Below are 13,714 nucleotides of genomic sequence, written 5' to 3' on the forward strand. Positions count from 1 at the left end.
TTAGAGTGTTATCAGTAGTTTCTTATACCAAGAGATTGAGGGCAGGAATGAGTTATAAGGAGTTAATCATCACCTTTGATCATCAACTAACCTTAACAGTTGGGCTGCTTTGTATTTTTTACCTCAGGTATGTGTCCTTGTGGACATTGGATTGTTTTCTGTTTTTTTTTTTTTTCATCTTAAAGCTATTTTCAAAACATTTGATCTACCCTGAAGTTATTACAAGGCTTTGTTTCAGCTAATAATGCACACCGAAATCTGTGACTGCATTTCTTAACATTAAGATGAAAAGAATTTGAGCCAGCCTGGCTCATTGTTTTTCTTAATAATTAACTTGAGCTATGCTCTAAAGAAGCTCCTTAGGTGGAATTCATAGGTTTTTAGCTGTGAAGCATATCCTTATATTTACTTTTATTCATCAAAGCTCTGTGTAAGCCAGCATTATTATTATCAATTAGATGGTATAGCTTAGGGAGGAAGTCATCTTCATAATAATTTGCAGGTAAAAATGCCCAGTAGAATGGGATGTTTCCATGAGATAAACATATTACTGCCCCGCCTGCAGGGCTTCAATGGGTTCTCGACCACCCTAAGGACGGAATGATAGGGACAGGAGATACAAGGAAATACACCAAGTCTGGATTCTGATCAAGGTGCAACTTTATTTTTCTCCAAGAGGGTTTATATAGTTCCTGCAGGGTGGGGGGGAGCAAGAAGCTGTCATCTGCATAAGGTGGGGCAAGCTAAGGATGTTTGCATAGGATGTTTACAGGGTGAAAGGGTCAAGGGCTCTGCCTCAATGTCCTGTTGCTAGGCAACCTGACTGTAAGATGATCTAGTTCCCTGTCTTATGGGGGGGGGGTCTGTATTTTTCCACTAACTAGAGATTCTATCCTTGTCCCTGACATATTACCTTACAGGCAGTGGGGAATTTCCCCACACCTAATTCAATCGTGTCAGATATCAGAGAAATATAGCAACAGAAACAAAGGACATTCCAGGGTCTGTGGTCTCAGGGGCCTTGCCTAACTGAGAATTATTCAACAGGAGGTTGCCTCCTGGTGGGCCAACATCCTGAATCTCAATAGCCACTTTCAATTAATATAAATGGGTTAGTTTAAATTATAAGAGCTAGTGGGAAAAGCCTAAGCTAAGGCCAAACTTTCATAATTAATAAGTCTCCATGTCATTATTTGTGAGCTGGCGGCTGATAACAAAACTTGCTACACAGCAGATCTGTAAAGTGAAGTTGATGAGAAAGGACTATTTTTGTTGTTGTTTTTCATTTTCATCACAGGCCTGAACTAGCTTGGACAGTTTGTTTTCACAGTCATAAACATAGACAAGCCTATAATCATAGCATTAGGAAAGCAGGAGGATTGGGAGTTCAGGGTCCTTCTCCTCCACATACAGGTATTCAAGGCTAGCCCCAGGCAACTTGAGTGCCTGTCTGAAACAAACCAACACCCACAAAATGAACAACAACACAAACACAAACAGCAAAAATAGACAGATAACACAAATCTCAGCGACAATATTGGTTAAAAATAGCCAGACACAAAGAATGCTGATTCCATTTGGCTCAATATATACGAAGTGATTAAAACACCTACTACAGATGATGAAAAGGTTCAGGACTGTGGCTGCCTTTGGAAGGGTATGAAACGAGAGAGAGTCTGAGCTCACTGATAGTCATGCAAGGATATAAACTTGTAAAATTCATTACGTGGTATATACACATTCAAGATTATATGTATATATGCAGGGTTTCTCTGTGTAGCTCTGGCTGGAACTCACTCCATAGATCAGGCTGGCCTGGAACTCAGAGATCTGCCTGCATCTGCCTCCCAAGTGCTGGGATGAAGGGCACGGATCACTACTACCTGATTTACTCTGTAATTTATTCTCAGTATAACAGGAAATTTAAATGAAAAAGAGATCTTTGGGTGGTCAATTAGATGATTTTAGATGATGTCATAAAATCTGGGAAGAGTCTCAGAGCAGCAGGAAGCTTTGAATCATGAACCATGGTTCTCTTCCTTGGGAACTATATATAGATATGTGTCTTTCCACTGCCTTTTCCCCTCCTTCTATTATACTTTTGAAAGTGGGTAGGTTATTCCATTTTCTAACTTTTCAAGTATTTTTTCTATCTCTTTTTAAACAACCTTAATTTTGTTGACACTATTATTTATTTATTTATTTATATTTGGTTTTTCGAGACAGGGTTTCTGGGGAACTTGCTCTGTAGACCAGACTGGCCCCAAACTCTGAAATTCACCTGCCTCTGTCTCCTGAGTGCTGGAATTAAAGGCGTGTGCCACCACCACCTGGTGTTAAAATTTATTTTATTTTTAATTAAAATATAATTACATCACTTTCCCCTCCCCCTCTTCCTTTTAATCTTTCCTATGTCCCAGTTCCCTTTTGAATTCATGACCTCTTTCTCTTTAATTATTATTGTTTTACACACACACACATGCACACACACACATATGCACACACATACGAATAATCATATAAATACAGTCTACGGAATCCATTTAGTGTTGTTGCTCAGATGTTTTATGTTTTCAGGGCTGACAACTTTATATTGGATAATTAGGAGCCTCATCCCCGGGGAAGACTAATTCTACTTCTCTCATCAGTCTTTAAATGCTTGTAGTCCTTTATCCAGGGGTAGAACCCAGTGAGATTTCTCTCATCCATGTAGGCACATCAACTGGTGGTGTCATTGTTCAGGTCTTGTTTAGGCAGCCAGGCGTATTGCCGAGAATCCGTGGATGTAGTTTCCATCACAATCTGGATTCCTCTTACCATCTCTCTGCTCCCTCTCCACAATGTTCCTGTGCCTTCAGTGTAGGGGTTGTGTGCTATAAACGCGTTTATTGTGGTTGGGCACTCCACAGCCACTTGTTTTTGCGTTTTGACCAGTTGTGGCTTGCTGTAATGGTTTCTGTCTGCTGCAAAAAGAAGCTTCTTTGATGAGGGAGTGGTGAGAGTTACACTTACCTGTGGGTTTAAGTATTTAGAATGTACTTAGGAATTATAGCGTTTAGGAAAGTGGCGGTAGCAGGTTGTCGTCTAAGATCAATGACCTCACCAGCCGTGTTTACAGTACTAGACAAAATTTTCCAGTAGTTGAGCGGGTGTGAAGTCAGGCTGTTGGTTACTGCCAAAATACAGGCACCACAGCTGGGAAGGACTATTGATTGCTTTCCTCCCTTGCCAGCCTGGAAGCTAAGTTCTAAAGAAGGAGGCTTTTGGGTCAGATCAGATAGAATCTGTCTTCAGCAACAGGGACTTATCTTCAGCCTCTGAAGGGCAACCAAGGACAACAGCAAGGGCCTATATTGTTCGGGGAGTCTCTCGGATTTCCCCGACCAACAACTCAGAAGGAGATTTCGCATAGCTGGTGCTGGAGTTTTTGTTAGATAATTTATGGCTCTTGGGAGAATCATTTTCACCCCATGCATTGCAACTTTGTTTAAACACACACACACACACACACACACACACACACACACACGCACACGCACACGCACACGCACATGTACACACACATTGTAGGTAATTTTAGGTAAACATAAAATAATTTGATCCCCATGGTTTTAGTATTATTTATCCCTCCTTTTCCATCTTCTGAACTGACCTCCCACCCCTTCCCAACTTACACCCTCTCCCCCGTTTTTCACATATCTCTCTCTTCACTCGTTACCTGTTTCCTGCTAGCCCCCCTTTTAGAGCTCCTTTCCACAATTATTCTTTAGGTGAGCAGAAGATTATATTTTCAGCAAACACAATTTTTGTAATGGAAGGTCCATAAAAGGAACTACAGGCAAGTAGGACAATTTTGCTTCTAAGAAAGAAGAGAGACAGACAGAGGGACAGGGAGAGAGAACTGGTAAGACTGGAGAGACACAGAGACAGGAAGAAACAAAAGTTTGATCCAGAAATGCTGGGAAGCTAGACTGGAGACTGCCTGGAGGTGATGGGTGTGGGCATTTTGCCTCTCACCTAGCCAGAATCAAGCCAGGCGAAGCTGGGTAAGGATTGGCAGGGTTTCCGGTGGGGCTGCCATTTGTCATTACCCCCGCATGTATGCGGTCAAATGTTCCAGATACTGAGATGTAAAATGTTTTGTTTGCCATTCCAGAATGTACCTTGCTAAATGGGAAACTGAAGTATCTTGAGCTCCCTGTGATGTGATCTAGGAGAAAACCATCTCAAAAGGAACACTAGCCCAAGAGTTAAATCGTACAGGTTCAATGTGCTGTGAGGAAGGCGCAGAACTGGAAGGAGAGAACATCTGTTCAGAAAAGTTGTTTAAACCGATCACACCTGGAACCATGTTTGTTATTTTAAACTTTAAAAAAAAATTGTGGTTTAGCGCAAGCTAGCTGCTTTTCATTGGCCCCTGTAATCTGCTTGCTTGCTCTTACTTGCCCAGCAACATTTGTATAAAAGACTGACGTTTTCTGCAGACGGGACACGCAATTCTTTCCCTAGTAGAAGTGCCCCCCGGCCCTCAGCTAATAAGCTCTTGAGACTTTACCATCTGGCATTTCTTCTATCCTTGAGTTTGGGCTTGGTGTCCAGACCATCACACCTGTAATTCTGCTGTCTAGTGCCCTTTACTGACTCGTTTTCTGCTTCTCCGTTTGAGGGATGGATTAAAAAAACAAAAAAACAAACAAAAAACCTGTGCCGTTAATAAACTCGCAGGCTTAGGTCTTCAGACCTTGCAGTCCTCCTGGCTCCAGCTTTGGATTCTTTTCTTTCTTGGTCTTTTTAATTGATTTTTCATTCCTGGTCTTCCTCCCGGGGGCCCTCTAACTTCCTGACATGGCCAGTTAACCTGCCTGTAGCAAGCCGAAATAGCTCAGTTGGGAGAGCGTTAGACTGAAGATCTAAAGGTCCCTGGTTCGATCCCGGGTTTCGGCAAACGCTTAGCTTTTACACAGTCTGTGCTTTCAAACACCCATTGTGCTTGACTCTGTTACTTTGCTAAAGCTGAACGACTGACCCCATTATATGATAGCGGATTGTGTGATTTTACTGCTATCATGGAAAAAGGTTTTTGAAAACCCTCTCGTGTCCGCGAACCTAAGTTCTTCCTCAGTTTCCAGTAATTCTCTGAAGGAAAATAAGAAAACAAACCAACCAACCAACAAAAAAAACACCAATGCCTATTTGTGTGAAAGTAGATGCTATTAAGTGCATGTACATGGCTCAGGAAGGGAGTGTGGCTCAGAGGTAGTGGCCCCATATACTAGGTTCTGAGTTCGGTCTCTAGCACCACCGTGTTTCCCTGGGCCTCGTTGTACCAAGATGGAAAGCCACACCCGGTTCCGAGTGCTCTGTGGGAGCCCCAATTCCAAGCCTAGACGCTAATGTGTGCGACTCTTTATAGCGAATCCATTCCTCAACCCCACCGGTCTCTGTGTATTTGCTTTGAACCAACTTGAAAGAAACAGGTAATGATTAACAAACCATTGAGAAGTTTTCAATCTGCAGTCCAGTGACTGGCAGGCTCCGAAAAGTGAAAGAGACATCGGGTCGTGAGCGCTTTTTCAGGAAAAGCTCATCAACTGTTAAAACTTTTGGTTTGAATTTTGTGCTGAAGTATTTCAGATTCCCTTGTTTAAATATGTGAATTTTTGGAAAAGGTGAGAACTTAGTTTTAATTGCACAAATGCACAACCTCCTCATGTCATTCCATTTAGGCACAGACGACCGCTTGGCCGGTTAGCTCAGTTGGTTAGAGCGTGGTGCTAATAACGCCAAGGTCGCGGGTTCGATCCCCGTACGGGCTAGTTTTTGTTCATCTCTCTTCACCTCTGTTCTGCTACTTAAAAGATAAGAAGACCCGTGAGTGGTGGCGCACGCCCTCCACTCTATTCCATTCCGCGCTGGGGTGGCGGAGTTAGGCTGATCTCTGGGCTCTAAAGAAAAGAAAAGCCTTGTGTGACTGCAGGCGTGCCTCCGCGCTTTTGGGAGGCAGAGGGAGGAGGATCTATCTTGGTTGAGTTATGTTGTGAACTCCTGGTCTTAATTTTAGAGGGAATCAGGAGAAGGTACAGATTCTCTTTTTTTCAGTATAGAGAGGGGAGCAGACTCAGGATAGTGAGTGAGTTGGCGCGAGAGAGGCAATAATAGCACCAAGCAACAGTTGTTTATGTTTAATTTTTAAAATTTATTTATTTACTTATTTTTTTAATTTTTAGGACAGGGTCTCACGTAGCTAGGATTGGTCTTGAACTGGCTGGGTATCCAAAGCAAAGTCTATCTTTGAACTCCTGATCCTTCTGCTTCAGCCTCTCAGCCGGGCTTACCTTTTTTATTTTTCTGGGGTAAATAAACACGGGGTAGATAAAATCCGCCTAGGTGAGGCTTCCAGGAAGATCTCGGTAGCTGTAGACGTGGCCGGAGCTAGCTGGAGGCCGGCTGGGCTGATGGGGTCTGCAGGATCCTGTGGGGTCCTCTGGACTTCAGACTCAGCGATGCGTCTGCTTCACAAAGACTCAGCCGAGGTGCAGAATCACCGGGACTCCCCTGCGCCCGGCTCTTTCTCTGGTGTTAAGTGTCGCTTGCACAGCCTCATCTAAGCAGACTCTCCAAGAGTTAACGTGTGCTCTCGGCTGCCTCGTGGGGTGCGAATGGCCGCTTCTGTGTTGGATCTTAGTGCAGGGCGCATTAAATGCATCGTTCCTGAGCCCGCACGGGATCAGTGACCGGAACACGGAGCTGTCCGCGGGAGGCAGCGCTTAGCTTCCTTCGCCTAACCTCTGGTACATTAGTAATCCCCAAACCCTCTGTAGGAGGGAAGACAGCAAATCCATGCCCAAACTAAGATGCTCTTGGTATAACTTCAGAAAATTCCCCCCACTTCACAGCAACCTCAGCATCCTTCTCCACTGTGCCTGAAGCAGAAAAAAAAAACTTCTCAATTTAGGTGCGCACTCTGAGGCTTCCTTTTCGAGCTCTCTCCTCACTCCCTCCTCTCTCCCTCCCTGGGTAGTAGTTCTTGTGTTTTAACCTGTGCCCATCTCTGCATAAGATCGCGGAGCTGAGGGCCAAGGATGGGGACCCGCGAGGTCGACCAGGTCGGTGGCCAAACACAGTCTCCACGGCTCCACTGCGGCCACACCGCCAGTGCCTCGCGTCCCCACAGCCGGGCTTGTATCAACACTCCTTAGGGAGATGGCCCTTCCTTTCTGCAGTGGCCGTTTCTAGAGAATGAGCTGTGCGGGGAAGGAGTGACCGACTCCCTAAGTGAGAGCTCTTTCCGGCAGGAAAAAGTATTGATGAAGCCAGATAGGAAAGAGTTCTTTATATAGCTTATTTGTTTGTTGAGATCGAGCCTTGAAATTAGCGATCCTTCTGCCTCCGCCTCCCAAACGTTGGCATTGCTGGCCTGCAACCCGGCCTCTCCTTCAGGGTGTTTATTTAATGTAATTTGTATTATTTTTAAGTTAGTATGCAAAGCGGTAAGTTTCCTTGTGGCATTTTCATGCATATATCATTACACTTCGAATACTTTGATATAATTCTCCCACTTGCCCTCCCGGGCTCCCTCCCTTGCTGATTCTCTTCCTCCCTCCAAATTCTTTTCAGATCCTACACTTTTTGTTACTCTCTTGCCCCCTCCTCCCCAACCCCGCGACACACACACACACGCACACGCACACGCGCACACGCACACACACGCGCACACGCACACCCCTTGGACCTCCTCCTCCTGGTCTTTGTCCTCTTTCTGTTTACATGCCCCTCTGGTTGTAAAGCATTTCTTCTGACTCCTCGAATTAGGAAGAGGTAGAAAGCAGAAAGAAAGGGTCTCAGAATAAGGGTGCTTAACTGCTTCGGAAGTAGCGTACAGACACAGAAAATAACTTCACAGATCCCGAATGCTTAGGCGCTTGGATACTACGAATTGCTTCTATATGAATTAGAACGAACACATTCAGAAGAGAAACAAACAAACTAACCGAAGCAGCTTGAAGTCCGGTCGGAACCTCCGGCTTCATAGTCAGAAACACTGTTCATCGCGCAACTGACCCGCACCCCAAGTGCCTTCCAGGGCCGTTCAAGGACTTTGCTGGGCTGCAGCAACTAGAAAAAACGACAGATTATATCTAGGCAGTAACACAACTCAGAGCCATATCAGGGTTGAGGGGTGGGAACACAGCATGCAGTTAGGAGATCATGATTTATTTGCCTACAAATTTCCACTCAAAGTTGTTTATTGGAAGCAATGGCCAATTTTAATTTTTAAAATTAATTTTGTTAGCTTATTCAATAATGACTTTTTAAAACACGTATCATTGTACCTTGCCCATTGTCACTCTTTCTCCCTCAATGATGTCCTTCCTCCCCAGAAAGACCTTCTGCTTTGGTGCATTAACTTGCACACATACGTGGAATTTACATATAGATTCTGCATATGAAAGAACATACGCCATATTTTGTATTTCTCTCTTTTTAGACCTCTTCCACCCTGGCAGAGTGCCCTTCCTATTTTTATAAAGACCACTTTTTATCTCTGAGGTATTAGTTACGCTTTAAGGAGAAGATTAATTTCTTCAGACCTGTGTTTGTATCTCTTTTCTGTGACTAGTTTTGAGCTGTTTCTTTGGTTCAACCGAGTCGTGTGTCTATACTGAATTTCCTGCTTTAGAGCTGAATGGATGCTGATCAGGCACCAGTCACCACTGGGCAGTTCTATTGTCAGGAATGTAATTATTGAAAAGGGGAAGTGTCTTTCCATATATTTCAGAAGATATTGATCAGAGTCTTTCCATGTGTCCAAACACATAAAAAGTGTCATTAATCACCATGGATACATTTATTGTAAAGTAGTATTATAACTCAAAGAAATAACTAAAGGCACTTCCATATAAAATAGAATTCAGCTCCTGGGTGGTCCCTGCATGATTTCAGGTTGTAAAGGATTTGTCAGGGTAGGGTGCTGATCCTACCACCAGACCACTGAATATTTTGCAGATATCAAACAGGAAAATGTAGCTGTAAGCAGAATTTGAACCTGAACCTGCATGGGGAGCCCCGTTGACTCAAAGTCCAATGTCTTAACCACCCAGTCATCACCAAACTAAAGTAGGAAGACTTATTCATTTTAAAATTAGCATAGACCATTTGCTCTGCAGCGTGGGCTAGAGATGAGACTGAGTTCCACTTGACGGGCACTCTTCAGAGAACACTTTCTTCTACAGCAACCACCTGACTCCACACACCTTCTACACAGCAGAACTCCTTGGTGTTCCTCAAGCCAAGGCAGCAAGGAATCTCTAAATGTGTAATCTGGTTTGTTTGTTTTTCCTGTCTGGTGTCAGACACTCTGAAGGTGTAAGTGATTACAAAATAGCCATGGCTCCATTTACAACAGAATCCTGTGCTTCGTTTGTCTGGAGTTTTAGAATACATGCTGAGTATAATCTACTGTGCTGTGGAAACCTTCTTAGAGTGCCTACAGTTACTGGACTTGTGCACCAGGATGGGCCCAATTTCAGCTGGTTGTTGAGCCTTCTTCCCAAGTGAGGATGTGAAACGACAGTGATTGTCAGTCAAGTGAACACAGCAGCGCCATCCTCATCTCCAAGTCTTCCCATGGGCGCCCTCCTCACCCCTGTTAGAAACTAACGGAGAATCTCAATGTCACACAAAGAAACACACGAACAAAGTGAAAGTAGCTTGGCAAAGCAATTTCTTTTTGCAAAAAGGGTATGCCAGAATCCAAACTAGGCTAACAAGAGTACTTGGCCAATTCAGCAGAATTCTGTCTTTCATTTGTAATGTAGTTAGTGACTTCATCTCACACCGTGAGTGGGAGCTTGACTTCACAATCTGATTGATTGCTAAACCCCACAAAGGAGATGGGGAAGGCTCAGGGAATATGAGCCTCTGCTGAAGTAACTACCTTTGATAGAAAAAAAAAAGTATTTCATGATCTCAGCCCCATGGAAACTGTTTGAGATGCAGTCCACCCACACAAAGGCAGTCCTGTGAGGCTCTCCTTCCCTTCCCACCTCTTCCACGCCTTAGGTTCTCATACCAAGTTATTGTCTTCACTTTCCTCGTGTGTTGCTGGATCCTAATGGTTCCCTCCGGGAAAGGGGTGAGAAGGCGTGGTATCAATGACACAGACACTGAGAGGGAGTCAGGTGAAGGCAAACAGCAGACTCATTTATTCGGTAACGGGGAAGGCCTTATATACCCTCTTCCGGGCACCCAGGCTGTGTCCCAATCTGGTGACATTGCATGGCCGCCCCTCATCAGCTAGGGATGATCAGAACCTCTGACAGCACCTGTTGCTAGGCCCTCAGGCAGACTCCAAGTTGGTTCATAAGGAAGTACATTATGTGCATGCCTTGGCAACTGGTCTGAGCCAATTTCCTTGACCCTATGGGCCTGTCATACTGCACTTGTGTCTATTATCTGTCTGTCTGTCTGCCTGCCTGCCTGTCTACCTACCTATCTATACATCTACTTCCCTCCCTCCCTCCTTTCCTCCCTATAGTGTATATACCTATCTCTCCATTCCAATCAAGAACTCCTGGGAGGCATGATAGTGTCTTTTATTTTGGGGGTGGGAGGGTGAGGAGGGAGGTTAGTGGCAGTGGAAACAGAATCTCTTAACAGGCAGGTGGCATGTGTCTGCAGTTCTAGCATGGGGGGGGGTTGGGGCAGAAGAATAATCAGGAGTTAAAGGCCAGACTTTAATACTCAGCAAGTTTGAGGTCAGTCTTGTCTGTATGAGACCCTGCTCCTCAAGTCTCGCAAACTTGGAATGTTGTCAGGTTGCCTATGACAGGGTACTTACATGGACAATACTCCCGATAGTCTAAACTTTCCTCTCACTTTATGTTGCTCTTTAATTTTTTTCTTATGCTTCCCTTTTGCTTTTAAGAGATAGCCACTTTTTATTTTACCAGCATCCTTCTCGTCTATGGAGAAGAATTCTATTTCAGGAAAAATAAGAAATCCCCTTATAAGAGCTGTGGTTGTGAAGCAGCTGAAACATTTCTGCATTGTCTAATCCCAATCTTAATGCTACACCTCTTGGATTTTATTGAGACAGGGTCTCACTATGTAGCCTTGGCTGTCCTGGAGTTTAACAGCGATCTGCCTGCCTCTAACTCCTGAGTGTCAGGATCAAAGGCATGCACCACCATGTCCAGTTCCCCCTGCTTTCTTTGGAGACTTTCCAGGCTTCATTTTTTTTTTTTTTTTTTTTTTTGACAGGGTTTCTCTGTGTAGTTTTGTGCCTTTCCTGGATCTCGCGCTGTAGACTCACAAAGATCTGCCTGGCTCTGCCTCCCGAGTGCTGGCTTCATTTTTAACGCCACCCATTAGAGTCTTTCCCTTTACTTTTAGCTTGGCAGGAGGCAGTCTGCTTTCTCACTGCTGCTTCTCCCCCTTACCCTAGACTTTGGGGACCATGGATGTTCCAACCCTTTTCCTACCCTGGACTTTGGGGACCACGGATATTCCAACCCTTTTTCTATCCTGGACTTTGGGGACCACGGATGTTCCAACCCTTTTCCTACTTTTTCCTTTTACTCTGACAGTTGCTTTTGGAGTTCAGGAGTTTCTGCTCTTGAGTCCCAGGAGCAGTTCTCGAACTTTTAATTTGACAGGTGTCTGTGTTGCTTGTGTCCATATTTAACTCTTTGATCTGAACATTGCCTCTCTTCTTTATCCTGCATTTTTCTTTTTTTTTTTGTTCTGTAATAATGTTAGAAGTTATTATACTTTCATTGAACTACAAAATCTTAATACTTCAATATTAAAAAAATACTCACCAGCTACTCTTGAAATGAGTTTGTTTTTCACTGCCTGTGAAGTATGCTAGGTTTTCTTTTCTTTTCTCATTTTGGTTTTGCAAGACAAGGTTTCTCTGTATAGTCCTAGCTATTTTGGAACTTTCTCTGTAGATCAGGCTGGCTTCAAACTCAGAGATCCACCTGTCTCTGCCCCCCTCTTGTTGGGACTAAAGGTGTGCACTTCTGGAGAATTGCTAAGAAACTGCAAGCCTCAGAGAATGCACTGGGGTTTAGAATTATGTTCAATAAGTGCACTTAATATGTCTCGGGAGTGCATAGCACAGAGCAGAGCATCCTGGATTCATCATGCATTGACAACAGATTTTGCTTTGTCCTGATCAACCCACCTTTCAGGAGACGGATCATTTAGGTTATCACACTGACAAACATAGAAAAAGAAAGGAAAATACATGTTTCCTGTGAGGGCACAGGACTTTCACTTAGGGAATTCTCCCCAGAAATATAAGTGCACCAAGAGAAAACTAGGCAAAGCACAGAGGTTTTTCAGAAAAATACAAAACTGCAAGTGTGATGTCCAGTGGTAGGAGAGAGGCCACCTCAGGGGCCCATCTCCAGGAACAACAAACATCAAGACACAGTGTCCTGTGATTTGTGGTCAGGCTGGCCAGGTACACAGAAAGGGTGTTATGGAATAGAGCAGCTATAGACTGTCCAGTACATGCCAAACTCTAGGGAGAAGGAGACAGAATCTCTTTCCGTAGGTCAGGCTGGCCTGGAATTTGTGTGATTCTCCTGCCTCTGTCTCCAAGCACTGATTTTACAAGGGTGGGTCACAAGCCCAGCTATTCCAGGCCATCCAAGACTGTTGTATTTGTGATGGTTGCGGAATGTATAACAGCTTTTAAAACATAAACCCTCGGGTGCCTGGTGTGGTAGCCCTTGACTTTAATTCCAGTATGTTGTCGGAGGCAGAGGCAGAATCTCTGAGTTTGAGCCTAGCCTGATCTACATGGAGAGTTCTAGGCCAGCTAGGACTACTGCTATCTTGTCTCAAAAGAGGAAAAACAACAACAACTAAACACCCATCAACTTGTTTTTGCTGCTTTTTATACTTTTATTTCACCAGAATCTTTTTTTCTTTTTCTTTTTTCTTTTTGAGACAAGGTCTACTTTGTTATGTAGCTCTGGCTGTCCTGTAGACCAGGCTGGCTTCAAACTCACAGAGATCCACCTGCCTCTTGCCCTCCCAATGCTAGAATTCAAGGCATGTGCTGTGGGATGGTCTTTCTGTATGCTGTGAATATGTATTGCTACCACTGATTAATGAAGAAGCTGCTCTGGCCTATGGCAAGACAGGTTATAGCCAGGTGGGAAATCCAAGAGAGATACAGGGAGAAGAAAGGCAGAATTGGGCGGACGCCATCCAGCCGCCCAAGGAACAAGATGTCAGCAGACCGGTAATGCCACGGCCACATGGCAAAATACAGATGAATAGAAATGGGTTAATTTGGGATGTAGGAGCTGGCTAGCAATAAGCCTCTGGCATAGAACAATAGTTTGTAATTAATATTAAGCCTCTGAGTAATGGTTTTAAAAGTGACTGCGGGACTGCGGGACTGCGGGACTGCGGGACTGGGGCGGGACGGAGAAAAGAGTCCGGCTAGAGGCATGTGCCATCACACTCCGTTTTGCCAGAATATCTTGAATCTAAGGTCTGGTGTGATTCAACCTCTAAAAAGATAAATTAAGCTGTCTTTAATAGGTGCGAAAGAATTTACTTTGTCAGGATCACCAGCGTTTTCTCAGATCTTTTGTGGGCAGGGGGAGGTAATTTCGGCAGAAAATGCCTAACAAAGCTCTGCATCCTGGGACCCTGTCTCTGCCATTCCTGTGGTTTCTCAGGGCAGCAA

The 13,714-nt window shown here is 44.2% G+C and overlaps 2 non-coding genes across 2 annotated transcripts; both read left to right on the top strand.

Annotated features, from left to right (window-relative positions):
- The first annotated feature begins 4,871 nt into the window (after window positions 1-4,871).
- Window positions 4,872-4,944, top strand: Trnaf-gaa (transfer RNA phenylalanine (anticodon GAA)). Its single transcript has one exon. It is a non-coding gene; the product is annotated as a tRNA-Phe (tRNA).
- Window positions 4,945-5,742: 798 nt separating this feature from the next.
- Trnai-aau (transfer RNA isoleucine (anticodon AAU)) lies at window positions 5,743-5,816 on the top strand. Its single transcript has one exon. It is a non-coding gene; the product is annotated as a tRNA-Ile (tRNA).
- Window positions 5,817-13,714: the final 7,898 nt, after the last annotated feature.

The sequence above is a fragment of the Peromyscus eremicus genome, chromosome 5, assembly GCF_949786415.1.
Source record: "Peromyscus eremicus chromosome 5, PerEre_H2_v1, whole genome shotgun sequence".
In the NCBI taxonomy this organism is placed as follows: Eukaryota; Metazoa; Chordata; class Mammalia; order Rodentia; family Cricetidae; genus Peromyscus; species Peromyscus eremicus.